This window comes from Scardinius erythrophthalmus, assembly GCF_964197995.2.
Source record: "Scardinius erythrophthalmus genome assembly, chromosome: 25".
Classification (NCBI taxonomy): Eukaryota; Metazoa; Chordata; class Actinopteri; order Cypriniformes; family Leuciscidae; genus Scardinius; species Scardinius erythrophthalmus.
The window spans coordinates 20799921-20813426 of record NC_138245.1 but is presented as its reverse complement, the minus strand read 5'-3'; the positions used below and the strand labels follow the sequence as shown (position 1 = coordinate 20813426).

General features: G+C 46.2%; 1 protein-coding gene across 1 annotated transcript in view; it reads left to right on the top strand.

Moving 5' to 3' along the window:
• The window catches only part of olfml3b (olfactomedin-like 3b), a 31936-nt gene that overhangs the window by 5118 nt on the left and 13312 nt on the right, over positions 1 to 13506 (top strand). The gene's annotated exons all lie outside the window — the stretch shown is intronic.

Genomic DNA, 13506 nt, shown 5'->3' with positions numbered 1-13506 from the left:
TCCTCAGGCAATCAATTCTGTGTAGAATCATTTCAGGTAATGAGCACAGAGAGAGAGAGAGAGAGAGAATGTGAGTTGAGTGAATTCTCAGAGCATGATAGGAAGTGCAGAAAATACCTGTCTGACCAATGACAATACAAAAATATTTTCAGACTTATCTCTGTTTTTCTGCAATGATGAGTTGTTTCTGCATAATCTGTTGTGAGATTCAGAAGAGAGGATGTTCAGTCCACCTTTTGAGTTCAGATGTGATCTAGGGTGAGCAGGCCACAACCTACCACGGGTCTAGTTGTAACACACATGGTTGGTTTAAATGTTTCCACACATGCTAGCAAGACGAAACTTGGTGTGTTTACTAGATGCCATATCAACACTAGGCTATATAGAGATAAACATATTTTACCATAGCAAAAGTACTGACGTAAGAAACAGGTGACTAAAGACAATGTCAATGTTCAGATATTATTATTCCAAGAAATTTAAAGCATTCTGGCTCATCTATTTGTCTCCTGTTCTGTCTGTTGAATGTGTGGATTAGAACGATGTTGTAGCCTATAGTTTTTTTTATTTACTCAAAAATTTAGTTTGTGTGAGAATGTGTGTGCATGGGAATGTGTGTAAGCATATTAATGGAGTAATCATGGAAAATGGCCTTGCTGTAGTGGAGATTACTGGTGGAAACAACTACTTTTAAAATAAAATAAATAAATTATTTAATTTGTACACAAAAGTGCATTTATTTATTTATTTATTCATATTGCTAAAAAGACAAGGAATCCAGATTATTTTGATTACCCAAAAATAAAAACAATGCATTTTGGGAAAAATTCCAGGAAATAGTGAGCCTCAAAAGAAATGATGCATAGTCTGTAAGATGTAGTATACAACTAACTGACTATGTGAAACTAGTTACACTAGTCTAGACAAATAGTCAAACATATAAGGCAGTAGCCATTAACTCATTATCTGTTAACCCTAACCCATAACCCTCTGAGTAAAAACGTTACTTTTCTGTGTGGGGAAAATCATTTTTGGTGGTGTAAATATAATTTATTCTGAAGCAATATCCTCATCAGTGTTCTATCAGCTTTTATATAGCCTTCTGCAAATCTACATATTTTTGTTTTGATAAAGGCCAATTTTGTAACCTTATTAAATGTATGCATCAGCTTTCATGTCAAATGTTTACATTTGATAAATTCAGTGTTAATAGTAACACACTATGGGCTGTTACCAATCAAATTAAATAATGTATACTGCGAAATTACAACTGCAATAATTAATGTTAGGCTATGAGATTAATGTTTTGAATATAGAAATAAGAAATGTTGGAGGAAATGTAATGATACTTTTAAAAATGAAACTAAACCGCCAGAAGGTGGCAGCACGTGACTTAATAACCGAGTCATTGATTCAACCGATCCGTTGAAAACGCTGAATCATTTAGTAAAACGATACTCGGTTACTCACGTAACCTCGGTTCTCTCTAGAGAGGGAACGAGTATTGCGTAAGCTTGCTTACGCTGCGGGAAAGTCTTCTTTTCTCGAGATACTGAAGCCAAAAATTATCCTTAATTTCATTTTTTGTCAACGCAGTGCAGCTGCGGGCAGCTGAGCTAGAGCGGCATACTGCGCGCTCATTGGCTGCCGCGCGGCAACTGCTTAAGCCTACCAGTGAGCCTGGCGTGACGTCACGCCCAATGAGGGCGCGCGCGCCCTAGCGCGTCACAGCCCGCCAGAATGGGCGGCGTCAGAGCATATATAAGGAAGGCTCGTAGGCTATATTCTCTGTTTTCTGTCGAATGAAGCGACACGAGCTACAGGCTTCAAGCACGGCAGGGAACGCAATACTCGTTCCCTCTCTAGAGAGAACCGAGGTTACGTGAGTAACCGAGTATCGTTCTCTTACGAGAGGTTCTCTCGTATTGCGTAAGCTTGCTTACGCTGCGGGAACCCCTTGTCCACGCCGTGCGAGCCTAACAATCACATATGACTCTATGAAGAGCATAGAGGTGAAAAACAGGTGGCCAGCGGTGCGGGCCAACACATGTTCATAAGCACATCTAGGGAACGCAAGAACGGCAAGGCCGGTCTATGTATACTGACCCTGAGCGTGCAGCTCAACAGACAAGCTAGTCAATAGTACAACCTGCGCATATGGGCAGGACATGAACATGACTAGACTGACAGAAGTTTCGCCTGCAGAGCGGGAACTTCCAGGTTATAAAACCTAACAAAAGTGGAGGGGGACGCCCAGCCCGCCGCCATACAAATGTCATGAATGGAAATCCCGCTGGACCATGCCCACGATGAGGCCATGCCTCTGGTGGAATGAGCCCGTATGCCCAACGGACATTGCAGGTCTTTTGACGCATATGCTGCCGCAATAGCGTCCACTATCCATCTGGATAGCGTCTGTTTCGAGGCGGCGCGACCCTTAGCGCGCCCTCCAAACGAAACGAAAAGCTGCTCTGAGAGCCTGAAGGCTGCAGAGCGCGTGACATAACACCTTAACGCCCTGACCTCCTCACTGCCGGATGACGGCAGGGCCGATAGGGTAATGACTTGAGCCCTAAAGGGAGTACCTAACACTTTGGGGACATAGCCGTGCTTCGGTTTGAGAATGGCTAACGAGTCGTTAGGTCCAAACTCGAAGCACGACGCGCTGACAGACAGCGCATGCAAATCGCCCACTCGTTTGACTGAAGCCAGAGCTAGCAGAAAAACGGTTTTAAGCGTCAAGTATTTCAACTCCACAGAGTCCAAAGGCTCGAACGGATGCACTTTCAGGGACTCTAGGACCAGGGACAGGTCCCAAATAGGGACTGACGGGGGCCGGGGAGGGTTCATCCTCCTGGCCCCTCGCAGAAAACGGGTGATGAGTTCATCCCTGCCCAGTGAGCGGCCGCGCGCCGAATCGGCGAACGCTGCTATGGCCGCGACGTAAACCTTGAGCGTGGAGGGGGACCTGCCCGCGTCCAACATCTCTTGGAGAAAGTTCAATACCTGTGGAACTCCACAGGACTGAGCATTAGAACCCATTTCCACACACCATTTGTTAAACACTGACCATTTAGACGCATAGAGCCGCCTCGTCGAGGGGGCTCTGGACTGCGTGATCGTGTTAATTACCCCTTCTGGCAGATCAACGAATATCCGTTGATTTCCCACGCATGCAGAGACCAGTGCTCTGGATGGGGATGCAGAATCGATCCTCGAGCTTGAGAGAGAAGATCTCTCCTCACCGGGATCGGCCATGGGGCTGTGTCTGTCAGCCTCATCAGCTCGGAAAACCATGGTTGGTTTTCCCAGCGCGGGGCTATGAGGAGCGCTGCGCAGTTCGTCTCCCTGATCCTCGCTAGCACTTGAGGCAGCATCGAGATCGGGGGGAACGCATACAGCGGAACGCTGGGCCATGTCTGGGCCAGCGCGTCCTCGTGTTTCGAGAAAAACCTCTGGCACTGAGCGTTCTCGCTCGCGGCGAAGAGGTCGATCTCCGCTTTGCCAAAGCGATGCCAAAGCGCTTGGACCGTCTGGCGGTGTAGAGACCATTCCCCTGGGGGAACGTTGTCCCTGGACAGTCTGTCCGGGCCGTCGTTGAAGCGACCGGGTACATGAGCTGCCCTTAGGGAGCGCAGCGGGCCCTGAGCCCAGGATAGGAGGCGCTCTGTGAGAGCGCGCAGGGCTCTGGATCTGATTCCGCCCTGGCGGTTCACGTAAGACACTACTGACATGTTGTCCGAGCGGACTAGCACATGGTGTCCCCGTAGGAGTGGTAGAAAGTGCTTCAGCGCTTTCTCGACCGCCAGCATCTCTAGACAGTTTATGTGAAGGCTTTTCTCCGTATTCGACCACCGGCCGCAAATCGGACTGCCCTCGTGAGTCGCTCCCCAACCCATGTTGGACGCATCTGTCGAGACCACTTTGCGGTGTGCGATGACCCCCATCGACACTCCCCGCTGAAACCATTCGGCCGCCAGCCAGGGCTGCAGGGCTGAGACGCAGCGCTGAGTCACTCTGACTGGTGCACGGCCCGAAATCCATGCTTTGCGGGACACTTCCGACTTTAGCCAGCACTGAAGCGGGCGCATTCGAAGTAAACCCAGCTGCAGGACCGCTGCGGCTGACGCCATATGGCCCAAAAGCCTCTGAAAGGTTTTTAGGGGAAAAACTTTTCCCACCTGAACGGAAGCGGCGAGGTGCCGAACACGGCGCGCGCGCTGTGTTGACAGTCTGGCCGTCATCGCCGCCGAATCCAGATCTATACCCAGGAAAGTGATAGACTGGCTGGGGGTTAGAGAGCTCTTGTCCCAGTTCACGGAAAGACCCAGGCTTTCCAAATGACCGAGAAGCGCTTTCTTGTGAGAAACTAGTTCCTCTGTTGACTGCGCTATAATGAGCCAATCGTCCAGATAGTTCAGAATTCGCATCCCTTTCGATCTCAGGGGTGCGAGGGCCGCGTCCATGCACTTCGTAAAAGTACGGGGTGCCAGGGACAAGCCGAACGGCAGGACGGTGTACTGATATGCCTGACCGTCGAAGGCGAATCTCAAGAATGGCCTGTGACGGGGAATAATCTGAATCTCAAAATACGCGTCTTTCAGATCGAGAGAGATGAACCAGTCCCCGGGGCGAATCTGCGCGAGGATTTGACCGGTCGTGAGCATTTTGAACGGTCGTTTCACGAGCGCTTTGTTCAAATATCTCAGATCTAGTATAGGTCTGAGCGCTCCGCCCTTCTTGGGTACGAGGAAATAGCGGCTGTATAAGCCTGCCTCGGCAGCCAGAGGGTGAACCCGTTCTATGGCACCTTTGTGCAGTAAATTCGCTATCTCTGTGTGAAGCAGATGGGCTGCATCTGCTTTCACTTGTGTCTCGACCCGGGCGCGAAAACGCGGGGGGCGGCGAGCGAATTGAAGCGAATAGCCCTTTATCACTGTGTTTAATACCCATTCCGACATTCCCGGAATAGCTTTCCATGCATTCGCACTCATAGCTAGGGGTCGGATAGCCTCCGGGTCCCGCCCGCCGCACAGCGCGGGACGGGGAGCCTGTGGCGGTATGTGCGCGAGTCGCGCAGTGACAGTGAGGGGAGACGGGGGCTCGCTGATAGCGGCAGCCGGCTGAATGACGCTGTGAGAGAGCGTTTTGAGCAACGGCTCGCGGCGCGGAAGCGGGGCGGGCTCGTGAGTGTGTACATGAGAGCGTGCGTGCTGTATAGCGGGCACAGGACTCTTTATTAACGCACAGCCGGCGGTGGAGTGCTTTCGTCCCCGAATGTGTGAGGCAGAGCGGGCACTGTGTAGGTGTGAGCACTGGGTTGTGGGCACGTGACCTACAGCTAACACTCGAGCGGCCGTAGCGCGCTTTATGTGAGTGCACTCTGTGGGGTACACAGGGGGGATTGTGCTTGTGTGTAGTGATGAGCACTGGGGTGTGGGCATGTTTACTACACTCATAGCACTGACGGCGTGAGCCGGATGACCAGATTTTACACTCTTTATTCGATTTATCTGGGTCGCCGTAAAAACGGCGTTTGTGTGCAGGCGAGAGAGTTGAGAAACTGGCTCGTTGGCTGCGGTGGACACTACTGCAGTAGCCTTTATCAAGGGGACTGGCAGAGGGATACAGGTTAGCTTCGACGGCGGTCCGGCCGCGGCGGGACTCAACCGTCTTTTCCTCCTTGCGAGTGCTAGGAGGATTTCGCAGGCTCGGTTTTCAGCGAAACTCTAGGCCGGGGACCCCGCGGGGGTGGCGGCCTGTGTTGGCTGGTGGAGCGGGACCTGGGTCGGCCGCGCTGACGCTGCTGCGATGCTGGAGGTCGGGAGGGGCGCCGCGTGGGACTGCGTGCAGGAGGCTGAGTTTTAGAGCGGCCTGCAGCGGAGCTCGAGCGGCGGGGCAGGAAGAGGTTCATGGCCTGTGACGCCTTCTGAACTTCCGAGAAGCTGTCCACGAGGCCACTTACCGCGGGGCCGAAGAGGCCGGCGGGTGAGAGCGGGGCGTTGAGAAAAACGGACCGCTCTTGCTCTCCCATGTCGGCTAGCGTTAGCCAGAGGTGGCGCTCAATGACAGTCAGCGCAGCCATAGATCGTCCGATCGCTTGGGCTGCTGTTTTCGTCGTGCGAAGAGAGAGATCCGTCGCACTGCGCAGGTCGGTCAAAGCAGATTTATCAAGTTTTCCCTCGTCGAGCTGGCTGAGGAGGTCGGCTTGAAAAACTTGTAAAACCGCCATTGTGTGCAGGGCTGAGGCGGCTTGCCCAGCGGCGGAGAAAGCGCGGCTGGCAAACGCCGAAGTAGTCCTGCAGGCCTTGGACGGGAGGGCAGTCTTTGAGCGCCATCTCGCGGATGGGGGGCAAAGATGCGCTGCAACCGCTGGTTCGACCGGTGGGATCCGGTCATACCCTTTCTCCTTGGCTCCGTCTACGCGAGAGAGAGTAGATGAGGCCGGAGAACGGAGTCTGGCCGAAACTGGAGCGTCCCAGGATTTGGTAAGCTCCTCGTGAAGCTCCGGCAGAAAAGGCGCTGGCCTGGACACTGGAGCTCGTCGACTGGCGGGCAGAAAGCACCCGTCGAGTCTGTTGGGCGGAGTCACCGCTGGCGGGGACCATTCGAGGCCCAGGTGTTCGACTGCTGCCGTGAGGAGGCGGAGAAGCTCGGCGTCCACACTGGCGTGAGTCCTGCTGGACGCTCTGGTGGAGGAGGCGGAGCGGACAGAACCGGACCATTCCTCGCTGTCCGACGCCATTAGTGAGCACGTGTCCAGTAGCGCGTCATCATCCGCTTCATCCCCTGAGGCGACGGCATCGAGGGCGTGAGCCGTCGGCTGCGCGTCGGGAAGCGGGGGCGGAGAAGGAGAGAGCGAGGCTCGCGGGAGAGGCTCCGGCGAGGCCTTGGCTCGAGTCTCGGGCTCCGGTGGTCGCTGCGAGCGGCGTTTCTTCTTACGCGGCCCGAGGACAGTTGGAGCAGATTCCGCGAAGAGGGCGAGTCGAGCCCGCAGGGTCGACATCGGCAGCTCTTCACAGAAAGCGCAGCCGCCCGTGGAAAGCGCGACGGCTGCGTGGTCCTGGCCCAGGCAGAGAGCGCAGAGAAGATGGCGGTCTCCGTCGCTGAGCGCGGAGCGGCATGAGCCGCACGTGGTGCGAGGCATTTGCAACAACGCCTCTGCTCTTTTAGAAAGTGCTGCGGAAGCAAGAACACACACAAAAGAGCTTGCAAAGGATATTCGCCGGATAGCTGAGCTGGCACGGCAGGCTGAAGGCGGCGAAGATCGTCCGGCTTCCTCAGGCTGACCTAAGCTGGCTCGTTAGCTGGGCCTTGAAGGACAACGGCGACGGCTTCCTCTCCGAGATCAGCGATGCGAGTGCTTCGCTGAAAAGACAGAAATCAGAGAATATAGCCTACGAGCCTTCCTTATATATGCTCTGACGCCGCCCATTCTGGCGGGCTGTGACGCGCTAGGGCGCGCGCGCCCTCATTGGGCGTGACGTCACGCCAGGCTCACTGGTAGGCTTAAGCAGTTGCCGCGCGGCAGCCAATGAGCGCGCAGTATGCCGCTCTAGCTCAGCTGCCCGCAGCTGCACTGCGTTGACAAAAAATGAAATTAAGGATAATTTTTGGCTTCAGTATCTCGAGAAAAGAAGACTTTCCCGCAGCGTAAGCAAGCTTACGCAATACGAGAGAACCTCTCGTAAGAGAACGCTGTTGAGTGCTGCTTTTCTTTGTTTGGAACTATTTTCGTTGGTAAAATAGAACAAAAATAGAACAAAAACAGTCAATAATGTGTCTAAAATGTAATTAACTTAATATTAACTACTTGAACATTTAACTTTAATCAATGTTACATTTGCAATCGTGATAATATTCGGCAAAACAGTCATTTTATTACTTAACTGTATCATGTTATTAATAATAAACTCAACATTTTGAATTTGTTTCTTCTGTGAGTTTATTGTGGGTGCTGCTCATTTGTTTTGATTTATCCACAAGAGTCTCTCAAAAAGAGACAGGCAGCTGGCCTCAGCTATACCAGAAATACACTGACTTATCCATAGGCCTATTAATCACAATGGAAGCTTGTTTCCACCACTGAATAATAAATAAATAATAATAATAGCGACTTTTTATCTCACAATTCTGACTTTTTTTTCTCACAATTGCGATATATCAAGTCAGAATTGGGACTTTTTTTTCTCAGAATTACGAGATATGGTATATTCCAAAAACAAAATTTATATTCCTTTGTATAGTAATTGTTTTTGCTAAGTTGTCATTCAATTAAAAAAAAAAACCTTTGAACGATAATTATTTGAAGTCAGAATTGTGAGAAATAAAGTCGCAATTGCGAGATAAAGTCGCAATTCTGAGAAATAAAGTCGCAATTGGGAGATATAAAGTCGCAATTCTGTGAAATAAAGTCGCAATTGGGAGATATAAAGTCAGAATGGCATGATATAAAGTCGCATTTGTGTGTTATAAAGTCAGAATTGTGAGATATAAACTATATAAACTATAAACTACTACTACTAAAAAAAAGTCCGTGTTTTTTTCCTTAGAATTGGACTTTATATCTCACAATTGTGAGTTTATATCGCACAATTCTGAGAAAAGATGTCAGAATTGCGAGATATAAACTCGCAATTATGTGATAGCTATAACGTCAGAATTGCCTGATATGAAGTCGCAATTGCGAGGAAAAAAAGTCAGAATTCTGACTTTATAACACGCAATTGCGACTTTATTTCACGCAATTCTTACTTTATATCTTGCAATTCTGAGAAATAAAGTCAGAATTGCGAGATGTAAACTCGCAATTGTGAGATAAAAAGTCGCAATTATCTTTTAAAATGTTTTATTTTGTGGCGGAAACAAGCTTCCATAAGTCGCTACGCTGAATGACAACTGTAAGCTAACGTAAGTGCATTGATTGAAAATATACATAACTCATTGTAACATAGCCACATGATTGACTTTACCTGCTTCTTTGCATCAAAATGAGAAATCGTACTAAACTTCTAGCTTCAGCTTGGTCACGGGCCTGCACGTGGTATTTTTGGTGAAAAAGTTAAGGAATGGGGAATAGATGAAGATAAGCCAGTGACGTCACTGACTTATATGACGAACACTTTCCCAAAAAATATTATTTAGCTCTGCCATTTTAATATTTGCTTAGGCTACTATTTGCTTTGATAAATTTACATTTTAACATCAATTAGTAATTAATCCGCAATCAAGTCTGTTGTCAAGACAATCTTGGAGATGTTACAACTAAAATGTCAACCGTTTAAAAATTAAATAAAAAACTTTTAACATATTAATTAAAAACATTTATATAATTAAGATCTTCAATATATTGTGCTGATTTGGCTATTTCTCCACATGTTTTTTTTCGTCACGTTTTGTCTCAATCACTGCGATTTGAATGAAAATGTATTCAATACCATTATACAAGTCAGAATGTGCGACTCAAATGAAAAGTCTGCTTTCGTGTGCGTAGAGATTTCTCACAACTAGCCTACTCTTCTCTGGACAAGACTCTTCTCTGGACTGCACCGGCGCTTCGTGCTATTGATTCATTCCGACCTGCCTTATAAGCTTAGCCTGCTGCAGGGGCAGAAATGCACGTTATCTAGGCTACATGAAGACATCAGACAGACTTAAAACTATTGTGAATTATAGATCATATTTGATAAGTGCTTTTCGTGACGCAGGCGATCGACGAAGTAAGATAAACTTTTCTTTTTTTTTTTTTTTTAATAAAAGCCGATGAGGGGGAAGGTATCGACATCCACCCATAAACCAAAACCGAAAACTGTTTGTAGCCTACTTTACATAAGTATCCGAGCTGTCATCTAGGGTGGCAAATGGGGTGGCAAAGGTCATTTTTAGCTACAATTGTGGCCACGCCCCTGTTACAATGTGCATTTAGTCACATTCACTTCTATTCTTTAGGGGTAAATAAAGAAAAAAGTAAACACTGTAATAATGAAACAAGAAACTAATGTGGAAAAAATTACTCTGAACCCCAAGTGGATTGACACAAACTGAGAAAATCAAGTGTTCGGTTGTGCCCTGCTCTGCCCTACACTGATAGTCATTTGAAGTAATAAATTACAGAGAACGGGAAAATCCACCTTATTCCTGATGAGCTAACTGCGTTTTGAATTATGGTGGCACTTCCGGTTTGGGGAACTTCCATTCAAAGGCTGTTTCTGTTTTCAAGAAAGTAGAGTGTTGTAGAAACTGTTTCAGAATTCAAGTAATACTGTCCTCTGGTGTTAACATGTGGACATTACATTTGTGGCATTTCTTTCATACATTTCACCAGGATCCGGCTTGTTAAATGGGCCATGAACTGCCTTTTGTAATTATTTTGTACTGTTCTCTGAAGTCCACTTATAATGATATCGAGATTTTTACATTCAAAATATCTTAATTAAAGGAGCTATGTGGAGGTTTTTACTTAAAAAAATCTTTAAGATAGAGTTTTCATTTGTACATGTATGAGCCAACCATGATGTAATAAAAAGAATGACACCTTGACTGTCCACCACGGTTGCCTCTATCAGCCTATAGGCTCAATTGTGTGTGGAGGAGTCGGGCCCGGATCAGCGCGAAAATTCACAAAATGTGACGTCATGCGCGTTCTCGTCTACTTGGGCTTGCATCCATACGGCACGGCAGCCATTATTAGTAAGCAGCGGCAATCGGTAGTGTTTTCAAATGGTGTTTTCTTACCTCAAACATTATGCTGGTGAATCTCGATGAGCTGTCAGAGGTTGCAGCGGCAACCCTGGTTGATGTGGTCGTGCTCTTATGAGCGACGCGTGTGCGCACTGAGAACGAGCATGAGACTGACTGCAGTTCCTCTAACGGCCACTAGTGTCAGTAACTGTTAGAAATTTCAGAACCTACGCAATGCTCCTTTAAAGGTGCCATAGGTGATTCCCTATTGTTAAAATAGGGCCCATGATATTGGTATTGCAGTATTGTCTCCGGTCTTCTTGGCTGTGCGCGTTCATCCTTTCAGGAGGCGTGGCTTTGGATGACGATTTACAGGGAAGGTGGGACATGCTTATAGTGCTATCAGACTAAACTTAGCATTTTCATTAACATCTGAGGACTATTTCTCATTTTTCTCAGTTATTTTGCTTTATTTCCAGATTCAATATGCTTGTTCTTACATAGTAGCCTAGAGCACGTTCGCACACTATGGCACACAAACTATGGCCCTGTCCCAAATGGCACACTTCATATGCACTTTTGGTCTTGTGGACTTACAATGGCTGCCGTGTGCGCGTGTCAGTTAAGTCCATGCTGTAGGGTGTCCCATTTGTCATTTTAGGTTTCAGTAGGGTGCTTTGCCTTCAATGACTCCTATGTATGGAAGTCCTAAAGGACCAAAACGTGTGAAACTGTCGTGTAATCACGTAATTACGTCTTAACGCGCAATTTACGTGTTAACACGTCATTTACGTGTTAATGCATAAATGATGTATTAACGCGTAAATTGCGTGTTAAGACGTAATTATAGTGTTTACACAACAGTTTCAGTTTCAGTTCAGTTACAGTTTTGGCCCTTTTGGCCTTCCATACTCGATGCGCACTTTTGCCGAGTCCGCACCATAGACTGTAAAAAAACATGGACGTAGGGTCCGTGACGTCACCCGTAGGTTTCTAAAGACCGTTTTTGAAGCCTAAAGTGGGCGTGGCTGACCGTCGCCATCTTGGCAGCGCGTCACTCCTGAATTTATTTATTTTTACAGTCGTGACGTGACGGCTAACAGACAGCAGACAAACGGCTAATGATGACTAATGACCACAGCAGCGGGAATCGACCTGTCACTCAAAAGTGGACACCCTTAATTATGCAGAACTTTAAGGCTTAATATAATGTAAACGGATGAGTTATAAAAAAATTCACCCCCCTCACAGTTGCCATGAAGGGAAAAATAAGCTATATAGACCAAAGCCACTTTTTGCACCAGGCTGTAAACGTGTTTTTTTCTGCTGTAAAGTTGGGCATTTTAACATGGGGGAGATACAGATTTGACTCACTTCTGCACCCAGCCTCAAGTGGCCAGTCGATGAATTGCCGTTGAATTCACTTCCGTGTTGGTTTCAAGAGAGAGACAGGGAGGTTGCCGCTTGGTCCGCACCATAGACTGTAAAAAATAGGTCTGCACTGATGCGAGCACCGCAGCAGACTTCTTCCCGACAGTCAAAGCGGTGGTACGTCACAAATGTGCGGACTCGTAGGAATACCGCGAGTGCCATTTGGGACAGGGCCTAAAATATGTAAATGACATTTGTATGTAGCCTATTCTAAATTAAAGACACGGCTTGTACTGAATGTCAGCTTGCTTATTTTGCTAAAGATAAGGATTTATTAAGACCACATGTCATGCAAACTAGAAACTATATGCTTCTAACCACAGGTCGAGAGCTGTCGTTCCAACCACACAACTTTGCGATGCTGTTCGCAAAAGTTCGTTGGAATGATGGTTTCGGGAAACACCGACTCGTTGAAATATCTGATAACGACGGAACTTGCGACCATAGTTGCTTTTGGGAAACGCAACCCAAAATGGATTGGCTTCAATAGCCTAAGCTGTTTTTAGACTAACGAGAACGTTATGAGCTCTGAAACTTACAGGATGTTGTTATAGTATAATGACCTCTTATATGTTAAAAGATCAAGGGGTTTTTGATTTCTCATTTTATGACCCCTTTAATTGATGGATTGGCTGATGACATTAAAAAAAAACTTTTTTGGCAAATGGATAAAGAAGAGCAAATGAAAAATGTTTTGAATGCAATTCAATGCTTTTATTATTTATACTGCATATTGTTTAATTATTACAAATATCTTATATCTTACAAATATATTATTTTAATGGCAAAAAGTGTCCTAATCAACTAATGTTAAAACATGAACTAAAACTTTAATAACCATTTAATTGTAAATTTAAAGCATTTATTTTATATACTGTTGTAATTTTAAAGTTTTATTTTATTGTTAATAAACATATTCCTTCACTTGAGACCAGAGATATTTTAGTATCATTGATATACAACCCCAAATACAGAAAATTTGAGACATTTTGTAAAATGCAGTAAAATCAAGAATCTGCGATTTGTTAATTATTTAACTTTATTTAACTGGCCAAAGTACAAAGAAAAGATTTCCAATGTTTTAACTTTTCACTGAACAACGTAATTGTTTTTTGTAAATGTAAACAAATTTTGATTTTCATAGCTATAATACAGTCCAAAAAGGTTGGGATAGAGTCATATCTACAACTGTGTTACATCACCATTCCTTTTAATTACACTTGGTTTAATGGTTTGGAAATTGTTCTGAATTTGGGTTTGTATTGTAGAATATTAAGTTTTCTTTTTTCATTTTAATTGTAGTAAACGTTTTAGTAATTTTGTTGTGTTTATAATTTTTTTGGTAACACTTTACAATAAGGTTCATTAGTTAACATTAGTTAGTGTATTAACTAA